This window comes from Rhinopithecus bieti, unplaced genomic scaffold (genome assembly GCF_001698545.2).
Source record: "Rhinopithecus bieti isolate Rb0 unplaced genomic scaffold, ASM169854v2 scaffold_14937, whole genome shotgun sequence".
Lineage (NCBI taxonomy): Eukaryota > Metazoa > Chordata > Mammalia > Primates > Cercopithecidae > Rhinopithecus > Rhinopithecus bieti.
The window spans coordinates 1,612,793-1,629,697 of record NW_016808492.1 but is presented as its reverse complement, the minus strand read 5'-3'; the positions used below and the strand labels follow the sequence as shown (position 1 = coordinate 1,629,697).

Below are 16,905 nucleotides of genomic sequence, written 5' to 3'. Positions count from 1 at the left end.
CTTTTCCCTACCTTATTTACTATCCCCATTCTGTTTGGATCTGGATAATAAGGCATAATGAGGTCAAGGAATTTACTAAAAGACACACAAGTAATGAATAGTGAAATTAGACTTCAAATCCAACAGACTGACTCCAGAGTCCATACCCTTAACCACACCTAATAGTAAAAAAGGGAACCTATTCCGGGACACGGTTATACCCTGAAGTGCTAAAGAGACCAAAGACCAACAGCCTCGGGCACCTAGTACTGGGGCAGGTGAGTTAAGGCAACTTTGAATCAGTACAAAGGAGGTTTCCAACAATCTAAGATGCACACAGACTATGTAAGGTAATACCTCTGTCACTAGAAGTGAAAAATAGGACCATAATAGACTTGGCCTTGTTTTGAAGATGATTCAAATGCTCCTAGGCCTTCCTGATCCACAGAAACCAAAAGCCAAGGCTCAAAACCTGCAACGACCACATGCTGGTGTCTCCCAAGGAGGCCCTGATGTGGACTGAATTGTGTCCCCCCAAAATTCATGTGTTGAAGCTTCCAATATGTGACTGTATGTCACTGTGTTGGAGATTTGGCCTTTAAAGAGATAATCGAGGTTAAAAGGTTACTGGGTGGGCTCTAATCCAAAATGACTGGCATCCTTCTAAGAAAAGATGAAAACATACACGGATACAAAGGAAAGACCGCATGAGGACACAGGGAGAAGGCAGCATCTGCAAGCCAAGGAGAGAGGCCTCAGAAGAAACCAACCCTGTTATCACCTTGATCTCAGACTTGTAGCCTCCAGAATTGTGAGAAAATAAATTTGTGTTGTTCAAGCCACCCAGTCTGTGGTACTTGGTTATGACAGCCCCTTGCCAGTCTCTTCTAAGCTACTATGACTCAGAGGCTGTGCCAGACCTGCAGACCACACTACCTCCAGATCTGGGATGGTCTGTGCTCTGCTCAGACAAAGCTGGACCACAAGCATGCTGAGCAATCCATGACGGTGGAGGCCTCCTGGGGCCTGAGACAGTGGCCTCTCCACTACTGTCCTCGCAGAGCATCTGGCCCCCAGCTTTCACTTTCCAATCAATGTTCCTCTTTCTCTAGGCACTAAACCCCACCACTCTTGGAAGAAATTTCCTCTGGGAAGTTGCTTTTAACATCCAGGCATTAGTTTGCTTGTTTTATCAGAACACTCCCTTCCACCTTTCATAAGTACTGTGGAGGCCCAAGCAGAGAGGGATGAGGGTCCAAAGTGTAGACACACAGCCATGTGCTCGAAGCACCATCACCTCCCAACACTCCATCCCTGAGGCCAAGCTGTGTGTGCACCTGCATGCCTTCTGCATAACTTAGGGAGATTTTTTCCCCTCAGCACTCCTTCTACCAAGCTACCTTCCATGGGTAACCCACTTCTCTGTCAGACATGACCCTTTCTGAATTCTTTCCAGTGCAGTCCTGCTGCTGGATCTACCCACAGAGGGAAGGGGAAACACTGACTAGCTCCATGTGCTGAGAGATGTGAAGGCCCACTTCTAGCCAAGATAACTGGATACATGATGGTCAAATGAATACAGGCAATAGCTCTTGGCCCACTTGATCATCTCACTGCCCTGCTTAAAGCTGTTGTGATAAAGTTGAACTTCTTAAAATAGTACCCCTGCCAACACTTCCAGCCTTGTGTTTTACCACTTGATCCTTCTTCTTCTGGTTACAGTCATACAGACATACTCATCACACTCAACTGTTCTCTCCCCTCAGGGTACCAGTAACTGTCATCTTCACTGTTTAGAACTTTCTACCCCTCCTTTTTGCCTGGTTAACCCCTATTCATCCTGCAGGTTTCAGATGTCACCTCCTCTGGGAAGCCCTCCCTGATCCTCCCAGGTCACAGTTAATTACTGTCCTATATGATCCAATAGTACCTATAGATCCCCACTCACAGCATAATCAGCACTCTATATTATTACTTGTTGGGGTGGGGGATCTACGGCCCTAGTTTCATTTCTACCCGTAACCCTTCCCTAGACAATAAGTTCTTTAAGTGGGGTGATCATTCATTCTGGAATGGTTATGTTTTGCATATTGTCCCAGTGCAATTTACTAATCACATCCCATTTGTTCTCTTTTGTTTCCCAGTTTGGATGATAAATTATCTGGTCATCCTGTCTATATGGGCAGGACCCACATCTATCTTGCTCACTGTTTTAAATCCTCAAGGATTACCATTATTCTTACAAAATCCTCCAAAGCAGATAAAGTAAAAGTACAATGTAATGCTGTTTTAAAAATGAGGAGCATGACAGATTATTTGCACATATTGAATCATGATGTTTTAGTTTGTATTATGAAATTTATTCCCTAAAATAATGTTACACTAAATATTAAAAGTTTCTTTATAAAAGAATAAGGATAAGATATCTAGTCACCCTCTTGAATACAGCTGGAGACCTTGGGAACCAAACTAAAATATAATGTGTAAATTCTTCCAGTCACATTAGCACATGCCTTTTCAGCTCTTATTTTAATTTAATTTTTAGCTCCATCACTCCTCTATGAATAGAAACATAAAATGCATGGATCGGTTACACAGTCTTGTCAAAATAACCTAACCTGCAATTATAACATCCTGAGGTGCTTTTAAAATATTGCTATGAAAATTTTTTATTGAGGAATTTCTTAAAGCTTTCACACCAGTTAAAATTAAATTAAATTATTCATCTTCATCTTTATAGATGACACAATGTAGATCTTGAGTGTTTTGCTAGTATAGAAATTATTTGTATGATAAATAACATATTACTTTATGATATTATAAAATCAACATGCTACACATATGTAATTATTTTACTTAATTAGAAAGTCCTATATTAAAAAGTTCTTAATCCAATAGCAAATGACCATTCTCCAGTGATTAATTTTTGCCTTCTAGCAAATAGAAAATATGCGATTTAGAGTTCCCAAATTTATGATTTAGATGCAATCCAGACTCCATTTTCAAACAGAGAAATGCTCTTACTTTTGAATTTTAATATATAGACTGTTCATTCATCAAATATGTGCTAAGCACTTAATACATTTCCATTAATCACTGAACTAGATACCAGGAGTGACATAAAAAGATTAAAAATAGTCTCTGTCTTCAAAGAGCTTATAATCTTTGGCATAAATCAAAGAGCTTATAATCAAAGGCGTAACATCCACATTTGCAGTTACCCTAACAGTATAAGACATTCTGCTTTTCTTCTATCGAGAGATGCACAAATTTTCCTCATTTTAAAATATCTAGAATTGGAGTTGTATTTTAAATCACTATATACCTTAATGTGCTTTTTTTTTTTTTTTTTTTTTTTTTTTTTTTTTTTTTTTTTTTTTTTGCCTCGAAAAACCTGATGTGCTTCTTACATCTGCAAGAAACATTAGAACTGGGGAAACACTGTTTTTTAAGTGCCTACATATGGGCTAGGCGTATGTATGCACACGTGCTATTACACTTAATTCTTACAACTATCGAGCATTATTTTTCCCAGAAGAAATAGCAGAGGCTCAGCAAGCTGAAATGCTTAAGGTAAAACTGGCAGCTGCTGAAGCTGAGACTCAAACCCAGCTCTTACATTCCGCTGCACCACATTATCCTACCAAAGGAGAGGCATGTGGTTTAGAATACTGGGTAAAGACCAAGTAGGGGAGCAGTAAAGGATGGAGAGAAAGGAGAAAGCTTTCCAAATGAGAAGCACCACACACTGAAAGATATGGAGACCTCCAAGCTATGCTTTTGTAAAATGAGAAACCTGTACTACCTGGAGATGCAGCATAGTATACAGGTAAGAAGAGAGGGTTCTGGAAGAAGACTGTTGGAGGAAGAGGTTTATATTCTGGCTTCAATAGTGCTTCCGTGACCTTCATGAAGTTACTACATTTCTTCACATCTCAATTTCCTAATTAGTGAAAGGGATACAAAAATGAAACTTACTGATACAGTTTAGCTGTTTCCCCATCCAAATCTCATCTTGAATTCCCAAGTGTTGTGGGAAGGACCCACTGAGAGATAATGGAATCACGGGGGCAGGTCTTTCCCATGCTGTTCTTGTGATAGTGAGTAAGTCTCATGAGATCTGATGGTTTTAAAAAGGGGGGATTCCCAGCACAAGCTCTCTTTGCTTGTCTGCCACCATATGAGATGTGCCTTTCACCTTCCACTATGATTGTGAGGCCTCACCAGCCATGTGACATGGAACTATAAGTCCAATAAATGTCTGTCTTTTGTAAATTGCCCAGACAATTTTTTGGGGGGTATATTTTTTGTTGTTGTTGTTGTTTGAGATAGAGTCTTGCTCTGTTGCCCAGACTGGAGTGCAGTGGTGCAATCTTGGCTTGCTGCAACCTCTGCCTCCCAGGTTCAAGCAATTATCCTGCCTCAGTCTCCTGAGTAGCTGGGATTATAGACTCCCACCACCATGCCTAGCTAATCTTTATATTTTTAGTACAGATGGGGTTTCACCATGTTGGCCAGGCTGGTCTCAAACTCCTGACCTCAGGTGATCCACCTGCCTCGGCCTCCCAAAGTGCTGGGATTACAGGCATGAGCTGCCACGCCTGGCCTCGGGTATGTCTTTATCAGCAGTGTAAAACTGGACTAATACACTTACCAAAAGGATTCTGGTTAAAAATGGCAGCTTGAACACATGTCCATTCAAATGTTTGCACTGAATGCAACACATACCCTGATTTAAGGAACCGTTAATTTAAAATATTTTTTCATCTTTCTCTTGAGGAAATAACCTCACTGAAACTATGGTAAAGAGATGAAAAAACAACAATAAACTCCCAAGATCAAAGAGAACAAGAGAAGAAATTAAAAACATAAAACTTATTGAAGATAGAGAACAGAACAGATGGATGCATAATAACTGACTCAGCAGGAGATAAGAAAGGCAAATTCCAATCTGGCAATGGGCAATTCAAAGAAAAAACTCAATTTGCATCAAGGAATATATATCTAAAAGACTCAGGAACCAATAGTATGAGCATGAGGTTCATGCTATGGACTTAATGTCTCTCCCCCAAAATTCAAGTGTTCAAACTCTTATATCCAATGTGATGGTATTGGGAGGTGGAGCCTTTGGGAGATAATTGGATAATGACAGTGGAGCACTCATGACGGGATCAGTGCTATTGTAAGAAGAGACAAGGCCAGGCACGGTGGCTCACGCCTGTAATCCCAGCACTTTGGGAGGCCAAGGCGAGAGGATCACGAGGTCAGGGGATCGAGACCATCCTGCCTAACACGGTGAAACCCCATCTATACTAAAAATACGAAAAATTAGCCAGGCGTGGTGGCAGGCACCTGTAGTCCCAGCTACTCGGGAGGCTGAGGCAGGAGAATGGCGTGAACCCGGGAGGTGGATCCTGCAGTGAGCTGAGATGGCACCACTGCACTCCAGCCTGCCCCACAGAGTGAGACTCCGTCTCAAAAAAAAAAAAAAAAAAAAAAAAAAAAGAAGAGACAAAATAGAGCTTGCTTCTTCTCTCTTTTCTCCACAATTTGTGAATACAACAAGAAAATGGTCATCTGGAAACTAGGAAGCAGGTCTTCCCCAGACATTGAATCTGCCAGCATCTTGATCTTTGACTTTCTAGGCTTCAGAATTGTGAGAAATATGTTTGTTGTTTAAGCTACCCAGTCTATGGTAGTTTGTTATTGTTATAACAGCCCAAGCTGGCTAAGACAGTTGACAATAGAAAAACTAGGAGAAAAAATTCTATTTAAAAAGCAGTTTGAACTCCTAGGTCCCTTCCCCTAATCTGCACTACATGGTTACTGTCCATCTCATCCCAGTGACAGAATGGATATTTGCTCTCTGGAGAAAACATAAGTATCTCTAGACTGAGGAATGCCAGGTTCAGTGGAGGAAGGAGGTGCCATCTGAAAAACAAAGAAAGGGAAAGTTTACACAGAAAATGTGGAGCCCCTAAGCTTTCATGTTCCATTCAACTTCCAGAATGCCAGCAGCTAGGTTTATATCACCCAGGGAAATTAGAAGATTACTCTCTGGGGAATATAACTAAGCCATCACCAAACCTAAGGAGTCTGACACCATAGGTTTCCCAAATAAATGGCTCAACCAGATCACTTTATGGCGTAATCACTATATAATAAGCCTGCCCATGTGCTCAGAGCTTCCAGCCAGCTTTTTTTTCTCTTTACTATGAGTGAATACCCAAGCATCACCAAAATTTTAAAAGAAAAAAAAAATAATAAAAAAAAAAAAAAAAAAAAAAAAAAAAAAAAAAAAATGAAGGAAAGAAAACTAAAACAATTTTTTCCACTGTAGTCTTCCATATCCAAACAAATTATCAATTTTTTAAAGTCTAAAAATAGAATAAAGATGTTTCCAGACTTGCAAAGTACGAGCAATTATCTCCCAGGCATTGTTTCCCAGGAAGCTATTTAAAGGATGTTTTCCACCTAAACAAGGGAGTATATATTGAGAAAAGGAAGACACGATTCAGGCCACCAAGGATTCAACACAGAAAGAGATGATAGGAATTCTCAGGTGATAGTCAAGGAAGTTCCCAAACTGCAATTATTAAAAACAGGCAAACTGGAGGAGTTCAGAAATATCCAGAGAGACTGACCAGAAGGTGAAACAGACAGAAAACCTAACGTGGTTTCTACCAATTTATAGCGAGAGGAGAGTTTGAGGATTGAATTGTTGATAACAATAAAAAACCTAAGTTAAAAAAAAAAAGACAACTATTAATGAAAAACAAAAGTAGTGCAGGAAAGGAAAAGTAATCATATTTTGATTATATAATAACATTTACATTGTCATAATCATATAAAAATGAAATAATGATCCAACCAAAGTATCAGTGTAACTAATTCAGAGAATGGAGGAATGGGAAGCCTGTATGTATGATGGGGTGATTTTAGGGAATGAATGAAGAAAGCTAAATTGTCTTTCTTTTCTTTTTGAGATGGAGTCTCACTCTGTTGCCCAGGCTGGAGTGCAGTGGTGCAATCTTGGCTCACTGCAACCTCTATCTCCCAGGTTCAAGCAATTCTCCTGCCTCAGCCTCCTGAGTAGCTTGGATTACAGTAATGTGCCACCACACCCAGCTAATTTTTGTATTTTTAGTACAAACAGGGTTTTGCCATGTTGGCCAAGCTGATCTTGAACTCCTGGCCTCAAGTGATCCTCCTCCCTCAGCCTCCCAAAGTGCTGGGATTACAGGTATGAGCCAACACACCTGGCAAGAAAGCTAAATTTTCATCTTTTTTTCATGGGAAACCAAGCAACTCAAATATCAAAAACCAAGACTGGTAACATAAGCATGTTACTGAGAAATATGGAAGTAAATAAAGTAAGTTCTCAACATAACATTGTTGATAGATTCTTGGAAATAATGTATAATGAATCAAATTTGTAATCACCTGATGGGGTCTTCTTGCATACTGCACAGACAAAACTAATTCACTGAGACAGCAGTATTGTGGTAGACAAAGAATTTAGTTAATGTAGAGCTAGCCAAGTGAGAGGACAAGAGTTTATTACTCAAATCAGCCTCCCCAAGAACTTAGAGGCTAGGGTTTTCATGGATAAGTTGGCAGGCAGGGGAGCAGGGAATGGGTGCTGCTGATTGGTTGAGGATGAAATCACAGGGTTGTGGAAAACAATCATTATGTGCTGGGACAGTCTCTGGGTGGGGGCCATAGGCCTGGCTGAATCATAAGTCATGGGTCCTGGTAGAGTCAATTGGTCACCAGAATACAAAGGTCTGAAAAACATCTCAAAAGATCAATCTTAGGTTCTACAATAGTGATGTTATCTGTGGGAACAACTGGGGAAGTCACAAATCTTGTGATCACCTTGTGGTGATACATTTACTACAGCGCAGTAAATGATTATAGAAAGGCAAGTTATGCTTACCTCTTTGCAGAATTCAGGCCCCTCTCACAGTCCTAGTTTTGTGGGCTTTCATTAGTCTTACAAAAGGTAGTTTCAGTCCCTGAACAAGGAAGCATCAGTTTTAGTGAGTGGCAATTATGATCCTTGTTAGACTTTAGCTAAATTCCTCCCACGGTTAGCTGGGCCTACACCTAGGAATAAGTGAGTCCAGCCAGCCCGTGAGACTAGAAGCAAGATGGAGTCAGCCATCACAAATTTCTCTTGCTGTCATATTCTTTGCAAAGGCAGTTTCAATTTTACCATAGGCTAATTCATAAAAACAAGAGTTAAGTTCCTATGGCATATTTCTGGTCATAAAAGTCACCAAACTTCTTTTAAAAAATGCTCAAAACACTTCTCCTAGCCACTGACACCAGGTAAATTCAGCCCAAATTCATAACACTACAGGAACAAGGTGTATAGGGCTGCTGACATCTCCTCTCATGCAGACAGCTCAGTCTGTTTCCTTTGCCTGAACCCAAGCTGGTCCTGGCTTCTTCCCAGTCCTACTCAGCCTGTTGAAGTCTCCCTTGTCATCAAACAGAGACCATGTGAGTCTGACCCATGTATATATTTCCATTATTAATAATAAAATTTTAAATATCGTTTTAAATTAGAAATTTAACCACTTTATGTTTAGATCAGGTCACAGTTCTAACCTAACTTATAAAACATTCAGAATTACAGTTTTGTGAGAAGTTCTTTTTTTTGGTTCAAACTTGTATTACAAGGCTTTCTTGAAATCAATGACAGCTATATGCAAATATCTACCCCAAAATTGCATTTTCTCACTATCATCTCATGGGCTCTCAGATATAAGAATGTCTTCTGTTGTGGAATCAAAGTAGAGCAAGAGTAGTATGTGAAATGCCCTTGTCTTGTTACTAATATCAATGTCTATGGCAAAGAAGACAACCCTCAGCTATTCAATTAGTTATGTTAATTGGTGTGATGAACACGCTAATTTTCTCAGATAAAATATTTGGTTTTCCATGAAAATACATCTGGTCAGGTTGAACAACAAAGAATTTACTATAACTAGTCATTCACCAACCATTCAGTCATTCACTCACTCACTCACTCACTCACTCACTCACTCAACTCATTCAATATTTAAATAGCACTTACCATACACCAGGAATGCATGTAAAGGAGTAAGATTAAAATGATTTTGTAAAGCAAAGTGTCTGGATTTTTTTTTTTAACGTGACAACTGATAAAAGCTATCACTTAGAGCATAATTTTCTTTTTTAAAAAAGAGATGTAAGGTAGAAAAAAGAACGTGGGCATGAGGTGAAGTTCCTTCAGCTGGGTTGAACTTCATGTTAACTGACATCTTAACTATGAATTATAGGGGCAGGGACCACATCCCACTCTTCTCTATGCTAGAATGAGCTATGTTCCTGGAAAACTTACTAATAAATGTATTGTTTATACATTGTTCTTGTTTAGAGAGCCAATGGTCTTTTTTTAAACCACAAATGTAGAAATTTCAGACACCTCCAAAAACACTTGCCTCTGTCATTGAAAATGTGTTTCTAAGTCTTTTACAGAATATGCACATAATTCTAACAACTTCGAGATATCAAGACCCAAAATAAATCAGTTTCACTTTAATTTTTAAATTAATACCACTTTAAAACCTTGGCTTTGAAAAATACACTGTGGCTCAGTTTTAAGACAATATTACATTGTCCTGCTTTTTACAGAGTAACTGAACAGCAAGATGAGGCACTTTGAAAATATAATGAGCACTCAAAATACTAGTCATAATTTTACTATTAAAAAAGAAAAACAATATTGATTTAAGTAAAAAATTTTAAAGTCAGTATATTTAATTCCAATTATTAGTGGCAAACCATTTACCTACTGAATTTCCTTTCCTTAGTTCTACTACCACTGAATACCTTTGTGAAATACTAAAATTTAGGAGGGAAAAAAAGAGAAAAAAAGTTACGTTTTCTGAATCACAGTACCAATGACACTATGAATATTTAAACAATGCAAAATCATTAATCTCGACAGGGTACTCTGAAGATATGATCTTATGAAAGTAAATGAGAGATGTCATTAATAATCTGTACAACCCCACTATGAGTCAGTCAAATGGAAAATATTCACAATTAAAAAAAATAAAAATGAGATTATCAAATACTAACTCAGTCAACATTACACAAAAAGATGGTGGCAAGTCTACACCTGTGGAAAGAAAGGCTGGTGGGGAAGATGGTGGCAACATTAGAAATGAACCCAGAGACACTGGATCTGGGTAAATGAACAATGATAACATGTGAGCAAATGTGAAGGATGGCAAAAAGAATGGCACAAAGAGAAAACTGACTAACTAGAATATCAGAGCTGGAACTAAGGAGACTCAATTTAAATGAAGTAAAATGCATGAGGATTTTAGAAAGACTCATCCATTTGAAAATAGTTATTAATTCCTACTATGTGCCATTACCTTTAGGAGACACAGTTTAAAACAAGACATGTGGCCAGGCGTGGTGGCTCACGCCTGTAATCCCAGCACTTTGGGAGGCCAAGATGGGTGGATCATGAGGTCAGGAGATCGAGATCATCCTGGCTAACACGGTGACACCCTGTCTCTACTAAAAGTACAAAAAATTAGCCAGGCGTGGTGGCGGGCGCCTGTAGTCCCAGCTACTCGGGAGGATGAGGCAGAATGGTGTGAACCTGGAAGGCAGAGCTTGCAGTGAGCTGAGATCCAGTCACTGCATTCCAGCCTGGGGAACAGAGTGAGATTCGGTCTTAAAAAAAAAAAAAAAAAAAAAAAGAGACATGTAATGTCCCTATTTTCACAGAACTTACATTCTAAGAAGAATAAGCAGTAAATAGACAAACACTGCTAAAATGCACAAAACATTGTGATGTGATTGAGTCAACAGGTGTTTATTGAGTTGTCAGGGAGAGTCTCTGAAGAAATGAAATTAATCTAAAATCCTATGCAAATATCAAAATAATAAAGATTTTAAAGTCGGAGATAAGAAAGTTTTCTACATTATGTTTTGTAATTTCAGAAATGTTTGAATTGCTACATGACTTTTTGGCATGAGTCAGAAAAGGAGGAGGAGAGTGGAGTATGTTTTCTTGGCTCCGTCAATAGGCTTGGGTGAGCTCGACAAGTGGGAGGATAAATCTCAGAGAGAATTGCGTGGGGGAGGTGGAGGGGAAAAAGGCTGTCAAATCCATCTCAGTGACTGAAGTCAAATCCTTCCTTCATAAATCCTAATTTTCCCAATGCACAAAATCTATGATCACATAATGTTGTTTTTTAAAAAAGTATATTCTGTAACCAAGATATTATTGCCCTTTGTTATATCCTGTACTTAAAACTGCTAAATACTATTAGTGAAAATAAAACCATCATGTTTATTTCATGAAGAAACAGACCCAAAATATATCCTATGATTTCAATAACTGTATCACACACACAAAGAATAGACTTGCCCACATAAGGACACACTTACATCACAAAATTTTTCTGTAGGTCTCAGGAATCATCTGATGTCTTGGTTAAATTTTTTCTCCACATTATTAAAAACAAAATATTTGGTCTCTCTAGAGAAATGTCTAGAAATACCAACTATGATGATGTACCAAGCAGAGGATACGAACCAAACCTCAAGTTTGACATACAAGGTGAAGTAACTTTCCCAAGATCACCAATCTAGTAAGCGGTAGAACTAGGATTGGAATCCAGGCAAGTCTGACTGAAATTCACTCCCCTCATTGTACACTGTGCTGCCTCTAGCATTAGTAATACAGAATAGCTAGACTTCAGGGATTTTCCAGAGAGCAAAAGCTCTCACAATTGCCCAATAACTTCTAAGTAACCTACAACAGACAATTTTCTGAAAAAATGTTCATCTCTCTTTTGGAACCTCTAAAATCTAGCGTTGGATTCCAGAAAGGCATCTAGCAAAACCAAACGTTTAGGAGCATCATACAATTCATTTATTTATGCGAGGACCAGAAAGAAGTCCCTCTCAAGAATTTTCATGAAAAGGACACTGTGTAGTATCCCTTTGACATAAGATAAGAGTGCAAACTTTGTAATCAGATTGCCTAGTTTCAAATCCCCACCCACTACCAGTGTGACAAGTACTTAATTTCTCTCTGCCTCAGTTTCTTCATTCTATAAAATGTGATTAATATAATACTATTTACCTCACAGCATGTTTATAAGAGTTTAATGAGTCAATAGAATTACTAAGAACAATGCAAAGAGCATAAAATCCATGAAAGTTTTCATCATTATTATGCCAGAGTACAAAAGGCAATATACCTTCCCATCTGTACTCCCAAATTACCATCTCTGTATATACTGAGGTTTACCATCGATAAAAGCATCAGAGAAGTGATGTGATAACCCTGTAAAGATGCTTAGAAGACATTGCTCATGACATCTATCACAGTGTCTTTTTCATGAGAACCCTTGAGAGGGATTTATTTTTGGTCCTAGTATAAATAAATAAATTGTATTGATGCTCCTAACATGTGGTTGTATCTTATTTATGTTAAAATAAAAACTTTAGACAAATTAAATACAACAGAGTTTATTTGAGCAATGAACAATTCATGAATTGGGCATCACTTGGAACCAGAGGAGGTTCAGAGAACTCAGCTGTGCGATGTGAGCTGCAGGCTTACACAGGCTGACTGCAGAAGCAAAACTAAGAAATTACTTGATTGGCTACAGTTGGGTGTTTGCCTTATTGGCTACAATTGGTGGAAAGTCCCTAGTTAGTGGTTAGTTGATGATTTCGGCTGATTATGTTTGTTTCATTTTACTATTAACACTGGTAAACTTCATTTACTTAGGTAGGAACCCAAGGTGCTGGAGCCATCTCAGCCTAATGGCCTCCCAAATAAATTTCTTTTAACATTTATAAATGCTTTAAATCAAGAAACTAACCAAGCTGTTTTTTTCACAATGACTACTAAGGAAGTTTAGAATTAAATATGCACCCACTCTTAATAAGCATATAGAACTCAACATTTTTCTACTATTCACAGCTCATTTTATGGCCATTCCCTTTCTCTTTCTTTTACCAGTCATTTCTCATTTTTAACCCTTACACTTTTTTTCCGCTAAGTAACAAGGGTATAAAACAATCAGCCAATCTAGAGGGATAGAAAAGGAAAAGATGGGAATATACGAGCTGTTATCTCATTAGGATCTACTTTAGGGACTAGTTGGAGCAGGATTGGCACAAACGGCAAAAACATAAGATGAAAATTACAAATTCAGAAGTGTCCTGCCACTACCATGCTTTGTCCCATACTTTGTCCAATTATCAATATTATAAAATAATTATCCAGGCCCCTGTTCTTCAGTACCTATTCCTCACAAAACAATTACAATAATTCCTAGCTCACAGCAGTGAAGTGACAGATTCTTGACTAAAGAATCAACAAGTCATTATTTAGTGGTCACCATATCCAGGCACTTCTAGGTTCTTGGGACATATCAGTGAACAGAACAGACAAAATGCCTGCCCTGTGGAGCTAACTTTCTACACAAGAAGACAGATAAACAATAAACGTGGCAAATAAGTAAGTGATATGGTGTGCCATGAGATAATAAGTGCTTTAAAACACTGAGCAACATAAATGGGATCCAGATGAAGGATTCATGTTAAAAAATTATTTTACCAGAAACTGAAAATAGATATTATATATCTATTCTGAGTGGTTACATTGGTGTAAAAGCAGATATCACTTAAAACAAAACATTTAAAATATTTTTGTCCTAAATAAACTCATATTTTAAATATCCAAAAGCTTACTAATCCTGTTGATACTTCTTTGGTAAAATGAATAATTTTCCATGAAACAAGATGAATCTCATCTTATCATTCGTGTAAACCCTTATATCCCAGCCATTTAAGTGAAAGCTAAGACCCCAGAAAACGTTAAAAACCATTCCTTGTCTGGCCTTACACCCCACACCCATAACTGCAGAAACTTCAACTACACAAGGAAGACCAGCTCCTCAGTTCCAGGGTTTGTCTCACTGACTCTCAAAACCATAATCACCCTGTCAGCCTCCACATTCTCATTATTCCACTCTGCAAAACAATGTCAGCCTCTGAATCTACTGATGTAGACACCAAAGGGGCCCAGGTTCATGCCAAAAGCACTGAACCTGGCTCTAAAGCCTGTAACTCCCCCAGAAAGCCACCAACCACTTCTCTGAAGAAGACACTGCCCAAGAATGCCATTTCCTACAATGACCAAAATTTTAAGTGCCAGTGCTGCCCAAGTCACCAACGTTGTGCACTCAGGATCCCGTAGGTGTTTCAGGAAAACAATGTTTAACATTTTTTTTCCCTACTGTTTTTAAAGTACCTCTCTCTTTCTAGGACTTGGCCTTGAGTCTGAGTAGACCTGTGCGAAGGGACGATTGAGTGGTAGACACTGTGCTGCACTTGGAAATAAAACCTTTGCTCTGACACTGGCCCACTGGGCTAGAACTAAGTGTGTATACCTTTATTCTCTCCACAAGGTCTGTGATCTCTGAAAGGGCTTACCCCACAGGCATGCCCCAATCTTAGGGTACAGGCTGGGATTTCTGCTCTAAGGGAGTTGGATGTAGTTTTCCAACTCTTCAAAAGAAGCATGGTTGTGAGTTAGGTGGCATCATGGTAAGCAACAGAAAGTGTTAGTATTAGCCTTGCCATGCACTATCCACAATTAGCATGAAGGGCTGGCGCAGCCATGTGCTAGGATTAAATGATGATGATGTTTAAAAACAACAATAAATAAAAATGAAGTAATGGAAGCTGCATCCAACCTCTCAAGGAAATGCTTCTCAAATTAAAACAAAAATATTTTAAGTAGTTCATGACAAGAGGCCTAGAAATTCAGCACAGCACATTGGAATTATCTCATAAATGGCAGAAGTCATACACTTCAATCATCTATAAAAATAAAGAGTTGTCAAAGTCATGTTATACTCTTAGAATCATAAATTTAAGAGTAAAGATGATCATTCTTCCAATAAAGAAAAGCTCTGTAAGTCCATGAAAAGCTCTTTTCCTTCCTACAACTGTTTGTTCTTCATTGAAGAGTGGATTCAGAAGATTCCACCAAAGAAGACAGTATTTCTTTTATTTTCCCAAGTATAGCAAGGCTATAGTGTATAGTTTACCACCACTTCACAGATTTGGAAAGTGTTGTGAAGTCACCGACAAATCTCGTCTTCTAACCTTACAACTTACTACTCATGTAATCTGAGCAAGTAATATAGCCTTTCTGAGCCAAGATTTATTTCTCCATTAAGACAGGGGTAAACCTACATCCTCTACAATACTTTTGTTAAGACTAAATGACATGATGAGTTTGCAAGTACTTCCTAAACTATGAAGTACAATATGAACATATAGCATCATCAAACTCATTCAACTACCATGGCAGATGGGGCCATGGTAGTAGAATATTAAGTTATTAAGTTATGTTAAAAACTTGAGAAATCTAATAAAACTAATTTGTTCCCCGCAAACAGCACTCCTTAGGATCATATTACGTAGTTCTATTGTAAAGAAACTTAAAAACAACTATTTAAACTAGAGAAAGTCCATCATCCTTGCATAGTATTTTAAGCCAGAATATCTGAATAAAACAAGAACAAATATTTTATTCTTGCCTGGGCTATTTTAGATACTGCCTTTTATTCTGATACCTTGAATTCATGCATGCCTCATAGGTAACATTTTAAATTATTTAAACACCAGTTAATATTACTGGTGTCAGCACAATCAGTAATTACCGTCTTAATAATCACAGGCATCTAATTCCAGCTGCTCCCATCTTTGATATAACGATGAGCAACAGCCTGGAGGACAAGAACTGACAGGGAACAAATACAGCTGGGGGTCAAATTAATGCTGGCGGTGAACTAGCTTTCAGTGAGAGGCACATGCTGAAAAATGAGACCGTGGGTTGAGAAGGAATTAATGTCCTGAGAGTTTTGTACAAAATAAAATATTTTCTGAACATGAGAACAGCTTTTGAATCTAGATCTGAAGAAGCTGGCTAAATAAATCATACCTCCAACAACCTTCTTTTCAGTAATTATAAAAAGAATGCATCTGCACACTCGTTCCCCTGCCAGATATGACTTTTCCCTTCCCCAGATGGCTGGGGCAAGTGTCTGTGCATATGGCAAAAGAAAAAAGCAGGAAGCTCAAAGTGTTTAACTGGAAAAGGAAGCAGTGAAGGCTTATGAAATGTGTTTGTGTGAGGCACTATAGGGGCCATAAAGACAAAGAAGAGCAACTAGTAAAGACAAGACCTCAGAGACCTGGGTCTTGGTCGCGGCTCTGCTACTAAGGGTTTTGCTGGCCAAGTCAGTTTGTTTCTCTGGGCTTCTGCTTTCTCATACAAAATGTGGAGGAATCCAACTAAATCAGTTTGTGGGAGAGTTCTTTGCAGCTGATGTGAAGTTAGCCAACATCGGGGGTCAGCAGTAATAAGTAAAACAGGTGTCAGCCTATGTGTGGGTGAGAAATCTCCTTGGTAGAACAGTATAAAGTTTTTTTCACTTCTTCTTGGAAATAGAAGTAAATATATTACCGCACAGGTCTTGAGTGGATGACACCAAGAGACCAACCCTTTAAGAGCTGGTTCTAGAGGAATATGAACTCTGCATTTACCATAGCCAAATCCATTTTGAGGAAAAGAATAATGGCCCTATCACAGTCCTTTACCCCAGGATAGGTGTTGAGAGAATGTATGTGTGCATGTATAGGCATGTGTGTGGATGTATGTGTATATATGTGTGTGCATATGTGTCTATGTCCTGGTGTGTATGTGTGTATATGTATGTGCATATATGTGTATATGTACAGATAGTGTGTGTGTGTGTGTGTGTAGAGGGAGCGTGAACAATCCATCTCATTTATCTTTCCCTTTTAGCCTACAGTCCCTCCTCTAAATCTGTAGCC

General features: G+C 38.6%; 1 protein-coding gene across 9 annotated transcripts in view; it reads right to left on the bottom strand.

Moving 5' to 3' along the window:
• KLHL32 (kelch like family member 32) overlaps window positions 1–16,905 on the bottom strand; it is a 253,431-nt gene that overhangs the window by 190,296 nt on the left and 46,230 nt on the right. The window contains exon 2 of one of the 9 annotated variants that reach the window (XM_017886763.1): window positions 7,919–7,997. The exons of 7 other annotated variants lie outside the window; for them this stretch is intronic. The gene's annotated coding sequence lies outside the window, so the exon portion shown is untranslated. Of the gene's footprint in view, window positions 1–1,484; window positions 1,532–7,918; window positions 7,998–16,905 lie in introns of those variants that run through there. One more of the 9 variants, XM_017886764.1, reaches the window with a different exon arrangement.